We start from the raw sequence: 21,738 nt of genomic DNA on the forward strand, positions 1-21,738 counted from the left end.
AGTGTGACGTTCAGCCGATGCCTAATTTGTGTTGTAAAGTATAAAGCTTGTATGTCTGTTTAGATAAGTGGTATGCTGTTAGAAATGACGGTATTTTACAATGGTTAAAAGTTATCCTCATATTGCATAAAAGTTAAGAAGATGATATGGCTTTATCTTCCATACATTTACAGAAGAGTATTAAGGGTAATGCTAAAATTAGACATGTAGTGACTATGAATTCGTTATTGATTAGAACATTTTGCAAGTGTAAACTTAAGGCTCTCCTAGAAAATGAATATTCAAAGATTGCCTGGCTTGTTCAAGAAATAAAACAGCAACATATTCTAATGAAAAGTATACATTTTTTCTATTTTATAAACTTAGTTACTTAAAATATGAGAAATACTGTTCCATTTAGGATGGTTCAAAAGAAATTATGATTTTGCCATTACTGTCAATGGCAAAAGCCACAATTACTTTTGCACCAACCTAATAGCTAAATTAACTCAAGACATGTCTTCTAATTAATATGCGTTTGCTGCCCCTTTGGCATTGAACGTACAGTATCTAGTTCTCCTTTAGCAGAATCCTACCTATCCTTCTAAAACCAATCATGGTGCCTTTTCATCATTTATCTATTCGTCTACCGATTTATTCAAAGCTTGCTTATTGAGTGACTTGTAGATGCCAGGTGCTATTTTGGGTCCCATAAATGGAACGTGAGAGTAAGACTGTTGCATCATGGGAATAATATGTGAGTGGGGGATACAGGCCATGAACAAGCAAACACGTGAATCTATTCTGCAATCCAGGTAATTGTAGGAAAAGGTGACAGAGATGGGATCTAACCACAGGGACTATTTAAATGGGATGGTCCTTGCTGGCCTTTTTCGAAACTAAAACCAAGAAAGGTCTCAGTGCAGATGCAAGACACTCAGGTAAGAATAAATTTTATTTGTTCAAAGAAGAGAAAAGACTTTGTAGACAGAGCAGGGAGAGTGTTGGAGATACTCTTGGATAGGATAGGTATGCGGGTTCAGATGACATAGGGCTTTGCAGTCAATGATAAAGCAATTGAGCCCTATTCTAAAAGTACTGGGAAGAATCCTAAGAATTTTGAACACAGTAATGATGAAGTCTCGTGTATAATTTCAAACAATTACTCTTGCTGTAGTAGGAAGAATAGATTGTAAAGGTCAGGAAAATGTGGTATACATACATCATGGAATACTATGCAACCATAAAAAATAACAAGGTCATGTCCTTTGCAGGGACATGGATGAAGCTGGAGGCCATTATCCTTAGTAAACTCTCACAGGAACACAAAACCAAATACTGCATGTACTCACTCATAAGTGGGAGCTAAATGATGAGAACACAGGCAACTTAGAAGGGAACAACACACACTGGGGTCTTTCAAAGGGTGGAGGGTTAGAGGAGGGAGAGATTCAGGAAAAATAACTAATGGGTACTAGGCTTAATACTTGGGTGATGAAAAAAATCTCTACAACAAACCTCCATGACACATATTTACCTTTGTAACAAACCTGCTCATGTATTCTTCAACTTAAAAGTTAAAAACAAAATGTGAACAGCAAAGTTAGTAGCCGGAGTGAAAGATATTGGTGGCAAGAGATTCGGGAGTGAGATGGTGTGAAGGAGTACAACAGAATTCTCTTCCCTGAGTACTTTCTCTCCTGCTTTGGGTGAGGGTTGTGTGTGGGTGTGGGGCCTTGTGTGGTGGTGGTGAATGTGCTGCCAGCAGTCATGTGACTGAGCAGCAGGAGTGAGAGGTGGAGGGAGAAAGGTATTTTCCTGAAGACCCTCAGACCATGCTGATGCGTTGAGGTGGCCCCACATCATCCTGAATGGTCCTCTTTGTTCTCAGTTCTCCTTGTAAACTGAATAGTTATTAGGACACCAGGATAAGCCATGGTGGTAATAAAGTTCATGGCCACAGATATTGTGTGGAATAGAGAGTTAGATTATGAAATTACATCAAAAAATAAGTGAGAAAAGTAATTGCCCCAAATCGGTCTGTGGCAGAGAACAAAGCTGGTCATCAAATCTCATTTTCTTCTTCCTGAGAATGCAGCAAGCCATTTTGGTGCTTTCCTAGACTAGGTGACTGACAGCTCTGTTCACTGGTATGTGGGAGAAAGACATACATGTTGTTTCCTGTCCTGACCTCCAAAATTGGCTGTGTGGTCATCCACACAGCATAAAATAGAATACTTCAAAGCCAGAGGGAATGGCTTCCCTCTCTACAGCAAACCTGCATTCCCCTGTCTCCTTAGTCAGAATTAGAACTCTATTACATGAATCCACCAAGATTTGGGGTCGCTGATAGTGACAGCTGGCCTATCCTATGTAATAAAATATCCCATGTCTATTCTTTTAAATATTTGCATTGAAAATGAACATTAGTTTTATTTTCTGCAAGTAAAAATTGTAGCAAAAGAGATACCAAATTAACAAAACCTAGAGAATGGTAGCGGAAAGGATTTCTCTCTTTATACTCATGATACATTATTGTTAGTATTTCCTAAACACAAAGAGGAGAAATGTGTTTATTTCTTTTAATAGAAAATTAGAGTCCTGAATCTACTCCATAAAAGTTAATTCTGGTGTCTGAAATGGATGTACTAAACTTGGCCTCTTAAAAATGTGACATATAAGAATCATTTTACCAAAGAAAATATCACTGGGGCTTACATATGGAGAACTATTTACATACTCCATTTTCTTATCACCAACTATTTTATTAATTATTATATACTAATAAGCATAAACATAAATGAGTAGGGATTTCAAATGGGCACTCATTAACTTCCTCTAGACTGATTATGCAATGTCATTTTACAATATACATATTACACATGATCAAATGTTTCTTTTTGCAATTTTACGTTAATTATTAAACTTCGAATGAACCATTATGAATAATTATTAACATATTCTACTCATTGCTACTATCATTCATATTTTTATAACAAGGACTACATTCCAGAAAGAAAAACCTCATTATGTTCAAATATCATTTGTGCACTTTGGGCTTCAACTATTTAAAATATCGGAGAAATAGCTAACGCATTCAAGGGCAATTTAAAAACTGCCCTAATGAAAATAATGAGAAAAACAAAATTCCCATTATTTTTCTTGACTCTTTATTTGTTTAAGGGACATTATTTTCTTGCTACAGACACTATAAAAATAAATGCAAACAATAATTAGCTATTTTTCTACGAATGATGTAGACCATTAATTTATGATAATATTTACGTAATGAAGAAGTTTCATTGAATTACAAATCTATAATAATTGTCATCAAAGAAAATATAACTTGTTTTTTTTCTTAACGATAAGTCAAAATTGTTTTGTAAAATGAAGGACAAAAAAATATTGAGGAAATGCAAATACATGATCTTAGCTTTCATGCTATCCAGGAGCTTGAGCAGACTCAAACTCATGTGTTAGGTAATACACAGGTTGCAGGAAAAAGGATGAATTTCATTTGGAAAATGAAAAGTTTGAGGCTTAATATGATGTGAAAAAACAAATATGTCTTAAATTAGAATAAATTCTCACTTGAGATAGTGCACATCACTCTGATAATTAAGGATATCATTGGTTGAAAGTGCTGTGATACATGGATACGCGTGCAATTGCATGTGAAATTGGAGTAGGTGACTGCTGGGGTCCCATCTACCACCGACATTCTATAGCTTAAATGTCGGAAAAATTCTTATTTTGCTTTTGATTGCATAAAGTCAATGATAAGTGTTTTCGTCTGATTTATTACCGAATTGGCCACAGATGGAAATCTTATCAAGTAGTTACATATTTTTTGAGTTATCAAGGTTTAGAATAGTTGGCATAAGAATAAGGGTTAATGATGCAGATAGAGCATCTCATCTACCATTTAGAACTTTATAAATACTAGATCATAGAGTTAGCTATGCTCCAGGGGAAACTGACCACCAGGCATGCATGCATTTTTCTTTATCCTAAGCAACACAGGAAAGTACCATGAAGTATTTGTCCTCCATACCACTGCACATAGCTATGGTAGAGAAACATGGGGAGATGCGCTGCCTCCCGCTGAACAGGTGATTGCCCCAGGTTTGGAGGTTGCTGTCCCTTGGCAGTTCAGCGGTCGGCCTCTTCAGGATGGCTTCAAGGCAGAGAGCTGTCTGTTCATATTCCTTGCTGAGGGAGCTGAGGTTACATAGGTCTTGTCGACTGGGCCCAGTGAAGGATATTTTACTTTCAGAGCTCCTCTGGGGGTCAGATAAGCCAGGGTTTCTCAGGTTTGGTAAGATTGACATTTAGGGCTGGGCAATTCTTTGTTGCAGAGGCCGTCGCATGCATTATAGGGTGTTTGCATAATTCCTGTTTCCTACTCTCTAGATGCCAGCAGCAGCTCCCACCCCACCTCAGTCATGATCATCAAAAGTGTCTCCAGAATTATCAAAGGTCCCCTGGGGTGACAAAATTGCCCCCATATGAAACCACTTATCTAAAGTTGTCAGGTCAGCAACTTCTCCCCCTTTTCAGTCCCCTTCCCCACTGGGTATTGATTCCAGTGAAAATTCACAATAAACATTTGAAACATAAACCATATCCCTGATTCACAGAGACAAAGAAATGCTACTTAAATCCCAAATCGACTAGTCACTAAGTTCTTAGGAAGATGGCTCTAAATCAGCAAATGTATTTTTAACTTATAGCAAAGGCTGTTTAAAGAAGCAGAGAGATTCAAAACTGAAGTGGGTGGACACCATTTTAACACATGAACCCATGTCTGGATGTGTAAAGGTACAGGCAGAGGTAAATTTCAGGGATGGAAGAAATTGCTCTGCATGATTTAAAAAGAGGATTTTTTTTAAGTATCAAGGCCCAGGGGGCAGCAGTGTAGTTGGTAGAAACAGAGAGATAAACAAAATTGAGAGATGCTGGAGCCTGTACAAAAATTAGTCTAGTTAAAAAGCGGGGAGGGAGAAACCATTAGCTTATTAGTGTTATGGTGACATAAGTAAGACTTTCTATCCTTCAGTTATTGGTAAAAATCTGCCACAGCCATAGATACCTTATATGCATGGAGGGTGTGTGTACGTGTGTACATGTGTGTGTAAAAAAATGAGGAAAAGGGGCTGTATTTTATTCTGTAGGCACAGTCTTTTATAGAAAATCAGCACATACAAAACAGGTATGTTGATCCTTAAAATCGGTGTCTTCAGGAGTAGCCTTAAGTTGAATGCAGAAGGGGAAATACGCGTGTTCTCAGGACCCCCCAGATGTCAGGAAAGATTGGTAAGGAACTGGGTGTTCATGGGAAATCTGGGCCAATTCAGTGTCCATTTTAAAAAGCTAGAGCTCTTTGCTGACATCCAGGTTATCCAGAAAGTTCATACTTACTTGCTATTTCACGTTTTCCAAAACATTTTCACACAAAGCACCTCGACTGAGATAATATCATACAGTATTTTGCATGTTTACTCTGACGTACTATTAGTCCATCTCCAACCAGAAGATCATCTCAGAGGCTTGAGTCTGCTCCTTCAGTCTACTTTGTCCTTTGTCCATATTTCTGTCAGAGCTCTTAGACCATAAAATGAATGATTTCTGAAAGTGTTTTCTCCTCTACTAGAGTGGAAGCTGATCAAAGGCCGGGACTTTATCTCACTCACTTTGTATCACTAAATATCAGCACAGAGACTTACCCACAGAGGACATCTAATACATAGTAATTGAAAAACAAGAAGTATGAAGGTGACTGTCATTTCAGTTTTTAAAGATCCAATTTAGGTATACCTGTGTAAAACGTGTCTTCATGCTGTTACCTCACTAAATTATAGGCTGTACAGATTATCAAAATTAGAAAAATGGACGTAGATTTTAAAAAAATGAAACATGCAAGTCTGTTAAGTGCATGCTAATTTATAATGTTCTTATGTAATTTAAAATATGTACGTGTTTAAAATGTGATTAACCTAGAAATGCCATTGACATTCTTTTCTTTGATCCTCTTATTGGTGCTAAATAATGGTGCTTTTTAGTTGCAATAATAGCTACAGACAACAAAGGTATGAACAGCCTTACTCTTGTTCACAATAATTTTCGGTCCCAGTTTGTTAATGTTGACTTAGAAAAAGAAGAAAATTTTTTAAAAAGTGTGACTGTATTAATAACATCTTACAAACTGTTGTTCTATTGCCAGTGCAAAATGACTTTCAAATATTTGCAGCATGTGATCATACCTTGCCTGTAGTTACCAGTTGCTGGCCCTAAGGTACATTTTCATGTAGTTAGTTACATGTTCTGTCTTTTATCTCTAGCCAGCCTTCCTTCTTTAATTATTGTGGTTTTATGTGTGGAGTAGACTGTTGTTGGGTTTCTGCTTAAAAAAATAATACGTTTCTTAATTGGGGTAGGTGTGGGTCAGACTTGGGATTACTCTTCTCTGAACTTCTTCCAATCTGTCTGAGGCTTAGATACCTCAAACTGAATTCAGCATCCAGGTGTAATATTCTTAGAATTTCAGATACTCGTCAGTCCGTAATGAGGTGAGACATGTCTTCATTTGTCACTTAGTAGAACCTTTTTGGTGCTTAAGTTCTGTCATCCTGATTGCCACTCTAGTTTTGAGTCAAAAAAAATGGATATCCAGAAGCCAATAAGTCTATGAGTCTCAAACAGCTTTTTCATAAAGGTACTTCTCATGTTACATAGTCCAGTTATCTATGATTGTGCAACAAGCTACCCCAAATCTTAGTAGCCAAAAACTGATTTTGCACATGATTTGTGGGTATGGAATTTGGGAAGAGTTTGGCTGGGTGTTTCATCACTAATTCATGTGATTTGAGCTGGGGCAGAAAGGGGTGAACAATTCATCTTGAAGATGGAATCTTTACACGCGGACACCGATGTGTTCGTTGTCCTCATCCCAATCCCTTGGTGATTTCTCATTCTCTAGTGCTCTCTAAATGGCTTCCAGGAACAGATCAATTTAGGTTCCAACTCACTAGGTGAACCAATTGTGTCCAGAGAGGCAAGATCCTTAAAAAAAGAGACAAATTCCCAGCCAACCTCACTGTTGAAAAAGAGAAGTGAATTCCTGAGCAAGGGGTGGGTGTCATTCCTCTGTCTTTATAGACTGAAGCATGATTTTCTGTTAATATGATTTACCCTGTCTGTTTTGCTTCTCCACAAGTAACTGTCACAGAAAAGAGGATATAAAATCATATGGGTAGTGGATGGATACAGTTATACAGATGCATGCTGTTCCTCCTCTGTGTGAAAGTTTGCTAGAAAAATATTTTTGCTTTATTTGCCTCATCTTTATTCGATAGACCTCATTCTTTCCACTTCCTGTGTGGTAACTCCCTGTGCATTTTCATTCCAAGTCTAACTCCTTATATTGTTTGGCACATGAAGTTCTACAACTCTCAAAAATGATAGTCAAGATTTCAGGCCCTGTGAATGTGGGCGTCTACAACTGAGATACATGCATGAAGCAGAGACATAAAATGTTGATCTGTTTCTAGACCAGGAATTAAATAACCATTTTCATCTGGGGAAACTACAAAGAAACTGGCAATCTACTTGCAGCCCTGGGTAAAAAAGGAGCCACTCTTGAAAAGTGGGAAACCCAAACTGCTTCTAGAGGAAATATGAGATCTAAATTTAAATCATATGTACGTACATCTCAGATTGATCAATTAATATAAGAACTGCTGAGATACTGACAAATTCCCTAGTGCCAAGAACAAGACAAATTAGAAAAAAAAATACTATACTGAAATACACATGGGGTGGACTCCCATGAAGAATCTTCTTTGAATCCTACATATTATCATATCATATGTATAATATCTATTGTGTCATAAATATGAACCATTATTGCATATATACATCACACAGGAGGAAATTTTTAGAGTGTTTCACTAGAATCAAATGCTCAGAAAATGTGCCCTAATAACTAAAAAGAATAAACATATTTGGAAAGACTTTAAAACAGATCTGTTTGAAGCATCTGCGTAATAATACACCACATGGAGCCAAAGAGAAGTATAAATATAAAGATTATTTAAAGACAAAATCCCTTAACTTTCTAGATCTAAAATAAGAAATGAGTTCACAGGTTGAAGGCTACACGAATCCTCAAACAATATTAGTATAAAATAACACACACCTGATAAGAAAAAACCATGAAAGTAGAACTTCAAAGACAAATAGAAAAATCTTAAAACTTGAAGACAGATGAATAGATTACTTGATTTGAAAATGCACAACGACATTCATATTGACAGATCCTTTAGCATTAGCAAAAAGTTGGACCAATATTTTAAAGTCCTGAGGAAAAAATATAGTATTATGGTTTTCCAAAGATTTTATATTAGTTGCCATTCAAATATGAGATAATATAAGAGTTTTTTAACCTTCAGGACAAATTTTTACTTTGAGCAATTTTAAACCTTTGTAAAAGTAACACAAGTAGTATGACAAATATTGTATATGGATTATGCAGAATCATAATCATTAACATTTTTCTACGCTAGTGTTTCCTTTTGCCCTATCGATCTCAGCTCGCCACAACCTCCGCCTCTGGGTTCAGGCAATTCTCCTGGTTCAGCCTCTGGAGTAGCTGGGATTACAGGCACACGCCACCATGCCCAGCTAATTTTTGTATTTTTAGTAGAGACGGGTTTTCACCATGTTGACCAGGATGGTCTCCATCTCTTGACCTCGTGATCCACACGCCTTGGCCTCCCAAAGTGCTGGGATTACAGGTGTGAGCCACCGCGCCCGGCCTTGCCCTTTCAATCTATCTCTAAATATGCTTTTTTTCTCTGATTTATTTGAGATTCTCTTGCATACTCCATGATACTTTACTCCTGTTTTAGTATCTTTCCTAAGAATAAGGATATTCTCATTCAAGACAATAATGCCATGATCACACTCTAGAAATTTAACATTGACATACATAATCCAGTAAAACAATATATTTCACAGTCCGCATTCAAACTAGCCTCGTTGTGCAATAATGTCTTTAAAAGTTATAAAGATTCAAGAATATCCAAAGCCCAATAAAGAACCATGCATTGCATTTAGTTGTCATGTCTCATTTTGATTTTTTTTAAATCTAGAACTATTCATCTGTTTGTTTGTAGTTTTTTTGAGACAGGGTCTTGTTCTTGCTGTCATCCAGGATGGAGTTCGGTGGCATGATCTTGGTTCACTACTGAGAGCCTCTGCCTCCCAGGTTCAAGCCATTCTCCTGCCTCAGCTTCCCAAATAGCTGGGATTTTAGGCCCGCACCACCATACCCATTTAATTTTTGTATTTTTTGTAGAGACAGCATTCATTGGCCAGACCGGTCTCAAACTCCTGACCTCAAGTGATCCACCCACCTCAGCCTCCCAAAGTGTTGGGATTATAGGCGTGAGCCACTGCACCCAGCTTACCTTTTATGTTTTGACATTTAGTGGAGTCCAAGATAATGTATTTGTGCATTGCCCAGCAATATGGATTTATACTATTAAAAACACTTCAGGTCACTGAAAACTTCCGCATATTTAGGTACCGCTCCGTGGTTCTCAGTTGTGTGTCTGTAACATTATCTATTCATGTAGAGATTTACTTTTTTTTTTTTTTTTTGCTATTGTACATGATTTAGAAAGCTCTTTATTTTTTTCTGTTTTATATTTGTATCTCCTTCTTTCTCCAATATTCAGACCAATGGGTAAAACAATGGGGTTCCAATACTATCTATATATTTACTTATTCGTTTACTCAGTCTTACAACAAACACACAGTGTTCTGGGATTTCTACTCCCAGAACACTCTCAAACATAAATCTGCCGAGGAAAGTTTCAGATTTACTTGTACTACTTTTTGTACCTAAAATATATTCCATTGATCCTCAGAGCAGAGCAAGAGGGCAGCGTAGGACTCTCCAGGGTCTTTCCCCAACAGCAACCACAACAATAACAAAACCTTCCTTCCCAAGAGCTCAGAAACCAGATGAGAGATCCCAGTACCTGGTTTTAGCATAACAATAAGAACATACATATTTAAGTAACAACAGTTTAACATCACGTCTATTACCCCTTCCTTTACTGCAAAGAGAGACGTGCTCTGAGTGAAGGAGTGGGAGATAAACACAGGGCATGCTCCGAATGAACATAACTTTACCACACAGTACTGGACCTGCCGCAGTAAAACCCAGCATCGGGAAGAACACTGCAGTGCTGGCATTCCATCATATCCAAGGGTGGAACCCCTAGGTCCACCCCAGTGACAGAAATGAACTCCCAGTCCCAGCAGGACAGACTTGTGTCCTAGCCCACATCAGTGTCAGCTGACTACAACAGCCTCAGGCACTGAATAAACCTTAGCAGGCAGACCATAGTACACATGGGCCTTAGGTGTACCCTAGTACTGCACTGGTCTCAGAGACAGTGGGCATTGGGTTCAATCCAACATTACATCAGCCTTGGCAACCACAGGATTATCCACTTCATCCCTCTCTCAACCACAGACATCATTCACCTAGGGGATGGAGAGGGAAGCAGCAGTAGGATTTCGCTCTGCAGTCTAGCACCAGCCTGCCTCAGTGAAACCCATCACACAGCAGCATCTCTCAGCCCCTGATACCAGGCCAGTATCTGCAGGAAGAGCCTCTCTTGACTTCGCAGTCACCAGACCAGAATCCATGGATCTGTCTAGACAAATTTGAAATCTGCTCAGTTTCACTGTCAGCTGACTACAGTGGTCTTGGGTCCCAAACAAACCTCAGGGGTGAGCATCCACAGCAGCCACAGGCATTGAGTGGTACCCTGATCTTGGTAACTATGGACTGCTCTGCTCTGGCTACGATGGGTTTTGGATGCAAGGCAGTGCTGTGTTTTCAGCCAAGGGATTCTGGTCCCAGTCGTTCTGGGGTTAGGGTACCCCCTAGCGCAATAGCTGAGTGGCACAGGTTTAGAGTTCTCACCAGTGAACCTGCCTGGAATTTCTGGGCAGTCTTACTGCTAAAGGAAACATTCAAACCAAGCCAGGCTACAAAGACTGGATAAGGTGTCTATGTAAATGCACAGACATTGATGAACCGCCACAAAGATCAATAAGGGAAACATGACATCACAAAATGAACAAAATAAGTTACCAGCAACTGACAAAAGCAATAGGGATAGAATTACTGCCCAGTAAAGAATTTAAAATAGTGATTTAAAGAAAGTTCAGTGAACTTAAATAAAATACAGAGAAACAATTCGGATATTTATCAGAGAAATTTAACAGAGATTGAAATTTTAAAAAATTAAACAGAAATCCTGGAACTGAAAAATATAACAAAATGAAAACCGCAATAGGGAACATTTGCAGTCAAATTGATCGAGGAGAGGAAAGAACCCGTGAGCTCAAAGACAGGATAATTCAAAATGTATACCCAGAGAGGGAAAAAACAATAAAATGGAGAAAGCTTATACGATTTATGGGATAATATCAAAAGGGTAAATTTATGAGTCATTAGTGTTCAAAGGGAGAAAAGAAAAGGAGAAAGAAAAGGAGAAAAAGAAAATGTTTATTTAAATAAATAATAATGAAACTTTCCCATCTGATATGGTTTGGCTCTGGAAATGGTTTGACCCAAATCTCACCTTGAATTGTAGTTCCTGCAATACTCATGTGTTGTGAGAGGGACCCAGTGGAAGGTAACTTAATCATGGGGATGATTACCCTCATGCTGTTCTCTGATAGTGAGTTCTCATGAGATCTGATGGTTTTATAAGGAGCTTTTCCCCCTTTTGCTTCGAACTTCTCCTTCCTGCTGTTACTATTTTACCTCCAATGTGTTTCACCATCAGAATTCTCAGGAAGAGATCTTTCTTCAAGCTTCTGCTAAAAACAATTAAAGCTTCCTAGTCTAGAAAAAGAGGGTTAATAGTACCTCAGCAATCATACCTTATTTTTCTTGCAAGAGAAAAAAGGTACAAGGAAGACTATAGAGCTAAAATAGTGGAAATGAAACAAATGAGAGTTTTTGGCCACGGAAGGTTATTTGACTGAACAGTGGATAAGTCCCTCTCTACGGCATCTCTCTTTGATTATTTCAGGACCCCATAGTCCTTTCATCCAAATTCTGTGAAGCGAGCTGTATGGCTTGCTATACATGTAGTCACCTAGAGTGGATATACTTCATTCAGAAGGAAACAGATGAGTAATTTGCAGGTGAGACTCATGTTGGAAGAAAAGTATGCTCTAAGAGAAGAGCAAAACCTCTTAGACTATTAAACTAGAAAATGATGATACAAATATTTAGCAGAACATCCTTATTATAAAGATGAAGAGAGAAAAACCCAAAACTGTTGGCCTTGTGAACACAGGGACCGGGTGTTTCCCATTTTTTTAAATCTCAAAAACACTGACAAACTTTCCTTGCATAAACGTTTGATGTCTACCTATCTTAAATGCATTGCGGTAATATAACCACCCTGAGGTATGTCAAAGTTGTTGGATTTATGGTAAAAACAAGAATATGGATACAACTTTGCTCACAATAGCTTGAATAATTCATTTAAACTTTCTGAATCTTAACTTTTTCAATCTGTAAAATGGGAATATTGATAATATCTATCTTGAAATACTATTGTAAGAATAAAAAGAAAGTATGAGAAAATGTAGTGTAAACCAATAAGTATGATGCAGATAGTGGTGATTTCCATTATCATAGGTTTTTACTAGTAGGCATGTGAAAACTTAAAAAAAAGAGAGAGTTGTAGCATTTTATTTATACAGGTTATTTTGGATACCATCTGGCCGCTTCTTGTGTTGGTCCATTTGCATTGTTATTAAATAATACCTAAGGCTGGGTAATTTATAAAGAAAAGAGGTTTATTTGGCTCATGATTCTGCAGGCTGTATATGCAGCATAATTCTGACATCTGCTTCTGATGAGGGCATCAGGAAGCTTATAACCATGTTGGAGGTTGAAGAGGAGCCAGTATATATCATGGCAAGAAAGGAGCAAGAGACAAAGGGGCAAACCACATTCTTTAAATAACCAGATCTTGTTGAATCCAGAGCAGGAACTCACTCACCACCACCAGAACAGCATGAAACCATTCATGAAATATCTTCCTGCATGACTCAAACACCTCCCATCAGGCCCCACCTCCAACATTGGCAGGTCACATTTCAACATGAGATTTGGAAGGGTCAGATATCTAAACTATGTAATTCCCCCTCCCAGCCCCCTAAATCATCTGCTCTTCTCACATTGCAAAATATAATCGTCCTTTTCCAATATTCCCCAAAAGTCTTAATTCCTTCCAGCAGCCACTGAAAAGTCTCAAGTCTAAAGTTCAAAGTCTCATCTGAGGCTCAAGGCAAGTTCCTTCCACCTGTGAGTCTGTAAAATAAAAAAGACAAGTTATTTACTTTCAAGATACAATGGTGGTACAGGCATTGGGCAAACATTCTCCTTCCAAAAGGGAGAAATCAGCCAAAATAAAGGGGCAATAGGCCCCACACAGGTCTGAAATCTCAGATGGGCAATAAACCTTAAAGCTCCAAAATAGTCTTCTTTGATTCCATCTCCCACATCCAAGGCACACTGGTTCATGGTGTGGGCTCCCAAGGCCTTGGGCAGCTCTACCCCGTGGCTTTGCAGGGTGCAGACCAAGTGCCTGCTCTCATGGGCTGGAGTTGGATGCCTGCAGCTTTTCCAGGCTCAGGGTACATGCAAGCAGCGGCTCTGTTATTCTTGGGTCTGGAGGTTGGTGGCCCCATCCTCACAGTTCCACTAGACAGTGTCCTGGTGCAGACTCCATGTGGGGACACAAACCCCACATTTCCCCTAAGTGCTGCCCTAGGAGAGGCTCTCTGTAAAGGCTCCACCCTGTGGCAGGCTTATGCCTGAACACAGTCTTTCTCAGACGACCTCTGATATCTAGGTGGAAGCTGCCAAGCCTCCTATACCTTTGAATTCTGTGTACCTGCAGACGTAATCCCACATGGAAGCCGCCAAGCCTCCTATACCTTTGAATTCTGCGTACCTGCAGACGTAATCCCACATGGAAGCCGCCAAGCCTCCTATACCTTTGAATTCTGTGTACCTGCAGACGTAATCCCACATGGAAGCCGCCAAGCCTCCTATACCTTTGAATTCTGTGTACCTGCAGATGTAATCCCACATGGAAGCCGCCAAGCCTCCTATACCTTTGAATTCTGTGTACCTGCAGACGTAATCCCACAAGGAAGCCGCCAAGCCTCCTATACCTTTGAATTCTGTGTACCTGCAGACGTAATCCCACAAGGAAGCTGCCAAGCCTCCTATACCTTTGGATTCTGTGTACCTGCAGACGTTACAGCACACGGAAGCTGCTGAGTGTTATGGCTTGCGCCTTTGGAAGCAGCATCCCGCGCTACACCTGAGGCCCTTTGAGCCACAGCTTCAGCTAGAGCAGTGGGTATACAGTGTCTTGAGGCTATGCAGTGTAGCGGAGACCTGTCCCTGGCCCTGGCCCCTAAAACCATTCTTGCCTCTTAGGGCTCTGGGCCTGTGATGGAAAGGGATGCCTCAGTGATTTCTGAAATGCCTTCAAGGCTTTTCTCCCCATTGTCTTGGATATTATCACCTGCCTCCTTTTTTGTCAAGCAAGTCCCCCTAGCAAGTGGTGGCTCCACAACTTGGTTTATATACATTCTGAAAATGCTCTTTCCTATTCTACCACATGCTCAGGTTGTCGATTTTCTAAATTGTTATGCCTTGCTTCCCTTTTAATTATAGATTCCAAAATTAGGTCATTCATTTGCTCCCATGTGACCATAGACTATTAGAAGCAGCCATGTCACATCCTGAATGCTTCGATACTTAGATACTTTAGATACTTTGATACTTACATAAGTTCAGCTTTCCACAGGCTCCTGGGACATGAACACAATGCAGCCAAGCTTTGTGTTAGGGTGTAACAAGAGTGACCTTTGCTCCAATTCCCAATAAGTTCTTCATATCTATCTGAGACCCTGTTGGTGTAGCCTTTACTATCCATTGTTCTATCAACATTTTGATTGAACAACCACTTAACGATTCTCTAAGAAGTACCAAACTTTTCCTTATCTTCCTATCTTCTTCTGAGCCTCCAATGTCTTCAAACCTCTGCTCATTACCCAGTTCCAAAGCCACTTTCACGCCTTCAGGAATCTTTATAGCAGTGTCCCACTCTTCTGTATCAGTTTTCTGTTTGTCTATTTTCATTGCCATAAAGGAATATCTGAGGCAAGGTACTATATAAAGAAATGAGGTTTAATTGGCTCACAGTCCTGCGGGTTGTTCAGGAAGCATTGTGTTGGCATGTGGATCTGGTGAGGGCCTCAGGAAGTTTACAATCATGGTGGAAGGTGAAGGGGACCAGCGCATGTCACGGCTAGAAAGGAAGCAAGAGAGGAAGCAGGGGTGCTACACATGACAAGAGGTCATGTGAAATCTGGAGCAACATCTCACTCATGAACACAAGGACAGCACCAAGCTATTTATGACCACACACATGACTCAAACATGTCCTCCTAAGCCCTACCTCCAACATTGGATGTCACATTTCCACAGGTGATTTGGAGGGGACAAATATCCAAACGATATCACTTCACCTAATATTACATGTGAGAAGACTCAGCTCCAGAAACATGAAACGGCTTACTCACAGTCATGCAGGAGAGAAGTCTGTAATCACCTAATTTTGAAATTCAAGGCATGGTTGCCAAATAGAAGTTGTCTGTATTTATGCTGCCCAGTGGGATGCATTGATACATCTTTACGTTGTGAATTGCTCACGTCAAGCTAATTAACATATGTATCACCTCACATACTTTGTGGTGAAAACTTTTACGATCTACTCCCCTCGCAGTTTTCAAGTATACAATTATCAGCTCTTGTTCATTGAGAATGACTCTACACTTATCTCTCTCTTTATAACAAATGTTACCTCTTTTAATACAGCAATTCTATAAGACAGATGATTCAATATTATTCCCGTGTTACGGGTGACTCACCTAAGTTATGGTGAGAATGAAAATTTATCATGATTCCCCAGCTAGCAAGCAAAGGAGCTGCAATTCAAACTTGGCAGGCTCTCGTGGGCTCCCAAATCTCAGTTCTCTGATGTCGTTGTCATTCCACAAGCTTTTCTGTATTTCTGAATCAGTCAACTAAGTGGCTTTTCAACTGTGCAGTGTGGGCAGTGCTATTTTCCTGTTTTCTTTAGAAATAAGCAGAGTTCCTTGAGACCATAGCATACCTAAAGTTTCTGAGTAATTTACAATATACTCTTATCAGTTTTCTCTTTAACTGTACACTATTTCAGGTAACACACTGTTGTTTTCATCTTGGCTATTTAATGTCCTTCAGATCATAGAGGAATGAGATTGTAGTCTTCCAGTGACACCTTTGTTGTCCAAGTATCTTCCCAGTTGCTAGGGTTTCTCTCCCATTCTTTCTATTGAGTTGATAGAAATCTGGTTCTCATAAAGGAATTACAAAATCAGACTTTTGTGTGCTATGAACCTTCTCCAGCTTGCAAAAAGAGACTCCACAGGAGGCTCCCTCAAAATGGGGCTTTATTGTAGAATATTACAATGTTACTCGACAACCACACCACATCACAATGTGGGCGCTTGTGCCTGTGCATCACTCTCTTAATCTCTCTGTACCTGAGCAAAGCCCTAGGTGCAACTTTCTCTGTAGTGTGAAAAGAGGCTCCAGAGAGTAGCTGCTTTGTGGATTCTGATGAATATCAGGAAAAAACAGCAGGATCAGGGCCAGGTAGAGGTAGAGTTAACAGAATGGGAGCACAGGAACTATACACCAGCTCTGGCATCCCCTTATCAAATAATCATACATAATTAAATTGGGAAGGGAAAAATGACTATTTTTAAACAAGCACAAAAAGTATTATTTTGGAGACTAGTGGAATATAAGCAAGCCAGCTATTCATGTCATACTCGAGAGCTCAGACAGAACTAAATTATGCTTCAGATTAATGTACCGGTCAGTTCAAAGGTTAGACAAACAGCTGTTTCTCGAGGAGACACACTACAAAGCCTAACTGTTCATTGGAAGGTCTGTAATGGGCTCAGTGAATTCCCAAAGGAGTCTCTGTTATTTGTTTCTGATTGGGAGATATCCAGAGCTGACTCCATGTTACTGATGACCTTTATTGCTAGGGCAGGAGGGCCAAACTCTGGAGCCACTGTGATTTGACCAGTCTCTGGGAAAGAAAAAGAAGAAGAAAAACACCCACACATGCAGCATGTCTTCGGTGACTCAAAGAGTATGCAGAAACCCGCAGTTTGGATGGGCAAAGGAATACTGGAGGGCCAAGAAGTCCACTTGCTCATTTCTTCAGAGATGCAAAGGCACTTAAAATAGTAAGCCATTGGAGAACTCAGTTTACCAAATCTAGTAGTCAGGCTCGATTTGGTGTACATTTTACGACTGAAAGTTATTTTAAAAAGGAATTAAATGTTACTTCTGTCAATATTTACCAACATTCCCTTGATGGTTTTGAGATACTTGAATAACTCTTCATTTAAAACAGCTAACCGTAAAATAAAATAAAATAAAGCTCGAAGAGAATGGCACAGAGAAGAGGAAGATAATTGAAACTAAAGTTGTAGCTTGGTATACAGTATATTTGAAAATGATTATGTTTAAAGTTAAAAGTATGTCAATTCAGGTCTCAGAAAGATAAGGTAACTTGGTAACTTCTGGAAGAGGTCCTGAGAGAATTTCAGCGGTTCCTTCATGATGGTTTCCAGTGTCTTCCAAGAACCTGTCTTCCATTTTCTGTCACTCAGATATTCATTATTTACCCGCTCTAACACACCTATCATTAATCATTGACTATTATCTTCATGCTTTCTTAACATAATTTACCATAATTAATTCCTGTTTTTTTAAATTTTTATTTTGTCTCGCACATAAATTTTGAGTTAAGATTGATATAAACTTTCATTAACTTTATTGCATTTCAGGGTCAGTCATGGTGGCTCACGCCTGTAATCCTAGCACTTTGGGAGGCAGAGGCAGGCAGATCACTTGAGGTCAGGAATTCGAGAAAAGCCTGGCCAACATGGTGAAACCCTGTCTCTATTAAAAATATAAAAATTAGCAGGAGATCACTTGAACCCGGGAGGCCGAGGTTGCAGTGAGCCGATATTATGCCACTGCACTCCAGCCTGGGCTGGACAGAGCAAGACTCCATCTCAAAACAAAACAACAACAAAAAAGTTTATTGCATTTCCACAAGCCTATTCAGTATTCGCTGAAATCAAAAGAAAATTTCTGAATGCTTATTAGAAAGAGCAACTTGAGATTTAGGAAAATAGAAGATACATATTTCTTAATAGGAAGATGTGGCTTCTACATAGAAGCCAGCAAAAATCTACAGTTTTCCTGGAGAGGGGGATGTAGTTGCACCTCACCTTAGCTAGTTATTTATTCAGATATTATTTATTAGGATATTCGCTGACTTATTTGACAAATATTTCCATATTCTATCTTAGAGTGAATGTATTAGAATAGATCTTTTACATTGCTAAAATAATTACATGATTCTTGCTTGGTGTAAGTGCTAAAACAATTCAGATGGCACAAGAAGCAGTTATTGAGAAATGGCATTGGCAGTTGGGGGGAATTTGGAACAGGTTAAGAAACCCACATGTCTGAGAATACCTCCAAACTGAGCTTATACAGATCACAGAACAATGACGCCTCTGATAGAAATGAGGATGTGGAGAATGAAACCAGTTTGAGGGAATGAGAATAATGAATTAAACACATTAAGTCCTAGTGGCATTTTCACCAGGCAGATAAAGATAAGAAACTTGGAATTGGGAACGTTGAAAAGACCTAGAGAGGTTCTGAGAGTCATAAGTTGATAACTTCGCGGGAGAGTCAGCAAGAAGAGAACAAAAGGATATTTGAACCGTCAATGGCCCAATTTCAAAAGCTTACATCTGTAATGAAATGGGTTCATTTTATTGGCTGCACCTTGAAGTTCACATGTAAAGAAAACCCACAATCGGGGTTATCTGGGTCTGAGAATTGTCACAGTGGGAGGTCAAGGGGTTATATGGGCCCAGGAATGAAATGATCAAGTGGTCTGAGCCAGGAAGGGAGAAAAGTAAAATCAGAAAGGAGCCTGATGTCTCAGTCAGGCGTATTGATTCGGATCACGTGAGTAAAGAGACCAATGAGTAAGAAGAGCAGGTTCAGCTGCAGCTGGCAAGAGGGAGAAACTCCCAGAAAGGGGTGCAGGGGTGCACAGTGTAAATGGTTCATGGGCGGGCACTAGGAATATGCGTCTGCAGTCACGCCCAGCTGTAGATGATCTCATCTGCATAGTGCGGCTACTTGATAGATAAACGAGGCATATCCGGTATACACATAAGACCTTGATCTCTCTCATCATTCTGTCTCCTAATATGATGCATTCAAAACAGGAGTGCTTAATAATCGTAAAATTTGTTAAACATGGTTGTTCACACCTGTTATCCCAGCACTTTGGGAGGCCAATGTGGGATGATTGCTTGAGGAAAGGAAGTCTCCACCAGCCTGGGAAACATAGTGAGACCCCCGTTTCTCCCAAAAATAAAATAAAAATTTCCTGGGTGTGATGGTGTGTCTGCCTGTAGTCTCGGCTACTCCAGAGGCCGAAGTGGGAGAATCGCTTGAGCCCCTGGAGTTCAAGGCTGCAGTGAGCTATGATTATGTCACTGCACTCCAGCCTGAGGGACACAGGGAAAGAATCTGTCTCTGGGGAAAAAAAAGGGAAGAAAAATTAATAAATATTTAAATTAATTGGCTATGCCTATAGCAGGAAAGTGCTTTCTGCTGAGATATTGTGATAAAAATCACACATCTTTGAATTAGATGAACCATGTTCTGCCTGGTGGTGACTAGTGGAAAATGGAAGAAGGATGCCAAGGAGGTAGAGAGCCGGCCCAAGCTTTTAGAAATGTCATGAGGCATGACGCTCACTCATGGCTATCACTAGGAGCAAAGCATGCATCAGACGATGAAATAAGATGAGGAGCAGCCAGCCAGGGTCATAAGCCCTTTATTTTGATTCTGTACCCTCCAAGAGCAAAGAAGAATGAGCTATTTAGTTTTATATCCACAATGTCATAAAAAATGCCTGTCGCATTGGTGTTTTAATGAATTAGAAGAGGGATGTGGTATCTAATGTGATGGCGTATTTCAAATGGAGAAATACCCTGTGATTGTAGAAGCAGCACAAGGGAGCCAAGAGCAAGTTCTCTCCTTCATTCGTTCTCAGATATGTACTGGATACCTGCTATGCACTAGACTCTTTTTTTTTTTTTTTTGGCCCTTTGGATACAAAGCTGAACAAGGCTAAAAATATCCCTGTTATCACAGAGCATAATTTGGTTGGAAAAGATATTTATTAAAGATAACGCTGCATAAAGTAGGAAAAAGTGAAGCCTCTACGGTAAAGGTTCTTGAAATATATCAAATGATTTGAGAAAAGACAAGTTTAAGAGCTGGCATTGGAATAGGGCAGGAGGAGGTGGAGAATAATAGGATTTGATGGCAATAATGAAATCCTAGTTCTAATAGCCATCATCAATTAGTCTAGTGTTAGATGAACCAACTGAGTACAGGTGGGCCGAAGTGGATTAGATTGATTGTTCTCACTCATCTAGAAGCATGTAGAACATGCCGATGTCAGGATCCATCCCTGGAAATATGGAATCAATAGGTTTGGATGTGCCCAGGGTTACTGTGAATAAATACTCCAGGTGACTCCAATGCAGTCAGTTTTGAGACCTCACTAGGAGAAACAGTGAGTTCAACCAGAAATTCAAGAGATAATTTGGTAAATGACTGGGAGTACTAGGCAGGATACTGGACAGGAGGGAATTTAGATTGATGAATTTTGGTGCCAAAAATGGGCTGTAAAATTAGCCCTTCTTGGCCTGGATGGATGCACTTTTTCGGCTAAGTCTGGTTTTCTGAAGTTCCAACTTATTTCAAATTAGTTTTAAAAGTTGTGTGCATGAAACACAATTTTAGGATTTTATTTTTGCCGAAACCAGAGGAAAAAATACATTCAGATCAATTAATTGTACTACTTACAAAATCTTATTACAGGAAGATGAATATAAAGGAAATAAAATTATGGCTATCAATATCTTTCTATTTTATATACTATATATTTTCCCTAAGAAGAAGAAAACATTTACTGTATATGTTGATTTCAATTTACTATAGAAGTTTTCAGTTTTATACTCCATTTAAGGTTGTTTATGATTATGTGTTATAAAATGTAGAAGGTCTCTGCATTAGGGAAAAGTACACATATTGATGAATATCAGGGTGAGCATGGTGTCTCATGCATGTAATTCTAGCAACTCGGGAGACCAAGGCGGGTGGGTCACTTGAGGTCAGGAGTTTGAAACCAGCCTGACCAACATGGTGAAATGGCATCTCAACAAAAATACAAAAATTAGCTGGACATGGGGGCACATACCTGTAGTCTCAACTACTCAGGAGGCTGAGGTGGGAGTATCATCTGAGCACAGGACGTCAAGGCAGCAGTGAGCCAAGATTGTGCCACTGCACTCCAGCCTAGATGACAGAATGAAACCCTGTCTCAAATAAATAAATAAACAAACAAATAAAAGAAATAAATTGACGAATATATCAGTTGGGTATTTATCTATATGTTCTTC

At 39.3% G+C, this 21,738-nt stretch overlaps 1 long non-coding RNA gene across 7 annotated transcripts in view; it reads left to right on the forward strand.

Annotated features, from left to right (window-relative positions):
- LOC103794084 (uncharacterized) overlaps positions 1-21,738 on the forward strand; it is a 1,005,042-nt gene that overhangs the window by 626,012 nt on the left and 357,292 nt on the right. The gene's annotated exons all lie outside the window — the stretch shown is intronic.

This window comes from Callithrix jacchus, chromosome 7 (assembly GCF_049354715.1).
Source record: "Callithrix jacchus isolate 240 chromosome 7, calJac240_pri, whole genome shotgun sequence".
NCBI lineage: Eukaryota > Metazoa > Chordata > Mammalia > Primates > Cebidae > Callithrix > Callithrix jacchus.